At 44.1% G+C, this 2773-nt stretch overlaps 1 pseudogene; it reads left to right on the plus strand.

Moving 5' to 3' along the window:
- Positions 1–315: 315 nt before the first annotated feature.
- LOC147991637 (uncharacterized) lies at positions 316–935 on the plus strand (annotated as a pseudogene).
- The last annotated feature ends 1838 nt before the right edge of the window (positions 936–2773 follow it).

The raw sequence follows: 2773 nt of genomic DNA on the forward strand, positions 1-2773 counted from the left end.
TACTTGGCACAAACACTAATCTACTACCCCCTACCCCTATAAAAGCACGAGAGGGCGGAGAACCAAATCATCTACACTGTTCAGTAAAAGTAATCCAACGATCCATAGCCCTCCCATGTTTAACACCAACCATGTTTTACTGTCAACCGAACTCCTCTGCCCATGGGAAAAATTGTGCCCACTTATCCTGCCCGCTCCATGCCCACGATCGCTCCACGATCTTTAACCGGAACTCACACACGCACATATTCCATCCACCTCCTTCCCAACCTCTGCAGCGGCGGGCTTCTTCTTCCCTCTTGCTGTGCGGCGGTGATGCGGTCGAACTCGTCGGAGAGCTTCCTAACGCGCTTCCACCGCCGCTCCATGGCCTCCGCCCTGATGCATCCTCCGCGCCCAGCCGCTGCCTCGCGTTCCTTCATGCCCGGCCGTCACCAACGAGGTGGAGGAGCCAGGCGAAGGGGAAGTCCCTCCAGGGTCGGCGCAGTAGGCGAGCGCCGCGTAGGCGTCGGTGGGGCTGATGAGGACATGGACGAGGGAGGTGGAGAGGACGACCCCCGGCCGTACCCATGCCGCCCGTGGAAGGCCTTGGTGAGCGCGATGGGGAGGAAGACATAGACGACACTGTCGAGGAGGATTGGGAGCAGGGAGCCCGTCTTCAGCCGCATCGCCGCAGCCACGTCGTGGCAGGTGCCTCCCTACCCGGGCGCTCTCCCCCGCTCCGGCGCCGCAATCAAGCCCGAATCAGCGCCTTCCTTCGTCGTCGATCTGCGGCCCCTTCACAGTTCACACGCGTGGTGCGCCCGACGCGCTGCCTCCACACGCTGCACTGGTATGTGTCCGACAGGCCCATACGAATTTCTGAATTTATCTATGTGATTGGTTCATAGTAATATTCTGCTTCGTCCATGTTGGAATGACAGTTTATTGTATAGTTCTTCCCATGTTCAATACCGATGGCTGCTACTATCTCTTTTTTGTTTTGCGAAAGGACCTCAACAATTGAACATACACCCACAGATATAAGGCACCCCACACAGTGTGAATGATTGCTAAAGTTCTAAGATATCCAAGGCATTGGATTTTTTCTGTACATGGTTCAAAACAAAGAATGTACTGACATATAATTGCAAAACTTACATCACTGAATGATATAAAAAACAGATATGAAATGCATAGGAACACTGATGTGGGTTTTAGATATGGAATAAGCAGATCCCCTGAAAGAATCACTTTTCTGGACAATGCAATTTTCTCACATTATACCAATAGAAGGAAGAGAGTTAAACACATCAACACATATCTTTTGGGAATATCGTTATGCTATGTCCAGTGATATACCATATATACATATATAAAAGGTTAAAAGTGAAAAATATCTAGCAAAATAAACCATGCCCAGGGGCTACATAGATTTTGGCCAAATATATTTTGAAGAACTGAGTTGGAATACTAGGGAGAGCAGGCTCGAGACATTGTTCTTTACAGTTGATTTTCTTCATCAAATTTGGTAGCCCCAAGACACACCAGGAGTAGGCACAAGGAGGCGGACAGGGGCAGTTCATTTACTATGTGTTAGTTGTTAAATATATGTCCAAATGTTGATACTCCTACTTACACGCCGTATGATTTTTTTGAAATGCTTTATATGTTAAATGAACCGTGGAGATGTTTTTGTTTAGTTGCCTCTGATGTACATGCTTTTATTTTCTCTTTTTCTCATAATCCCTAGATTTAGGACAAGATATGGGTGAATGATCTATAGGATTTAATAGCCCGTGCTCCGTTGGATATGAGATTAAGAGGGATTGAAGGGAGAAAAGGGCGGTTTGATATGCCTTTTTTGAAGCCGATGCTGGATATACCTTTACAGCGGATGAAGATGATCCAGCTGGGTCATGTAAATTATTCATACATCTGCTTCATATGTGAATTTCTTATTAATTTTTGCATGGGCTTGTTTGCTGCAAAAGGTTGTATTTTGATTTGAACTATGAATTTTGTTTTTGGTTCATGTTGTGGGCACGATGATGGATGGATGTAAATCCTTTGGAAAACCAGACAACAGTTAGATATGAAGCATATCCATCTTATTACTACTTGACATGTAAAACTTGTGTACAAGAAAAATCTGTGGAAACTCAGGCGACAGTTAGCTATGAAGCATATCCATCTTAGTACAACATGCTTACGGTGTACTCCTACTATACTTGTCTAGCACAAGCACAAGATCAAACTCACAACACAAGAGCCTAAATCAAACACGTGTAAATCAACATCAGAAAAGAAAAAATAATAGCTGGTTCGAGACACTTTTAGGTATTTCCCTGGGTACGGTTTCGATGCTTCATCAGGATACAAAGACGCATCAACATGCACTAGATATGTCATCTTTGCCATGCCAGGCACGCATATGCACGTGAATTTCACATGCATACTTACTAGTTAAACACAAAAAACACAAACAAAACAGAGGATAGATAGATTATTTATTGAATAACAGCAAGGAAAAATATTGGGTTGTCTCCCAATAAGCGCTTTTCTTTAAAGCCTTTTAGCTAGGCATAAGATTTCAACGATGCTCACATGAAAGACAAGAATTGAAGCACAAAGAGAGCATCATAAAACACGTGACAAACACATCTAAGTCTAACATACTTCCTATGCATAGGCATCTTATAGGCAAACAAATTATCAAGGCAAGCAAAAACTAGCATATGCAAGGAAGCGAAAAGAAACAATAGCAATCTCAACATAACGAGAGGTAATTTAG

Source organism: Triticum urartu, chromosome 1A (genome assembly GCF_056163025.1).
Source record: "Triticum urartu cultivar PI428250 chromosome 1A, HENAU_Tu73, whole genome shotgun sequence".
Lineage (NCBI taxonomy): Eukaryota > Viridiplantae > Streptophyta > Magnoliopsida > Poales > Poaceae > Triticum > Triticum urartu.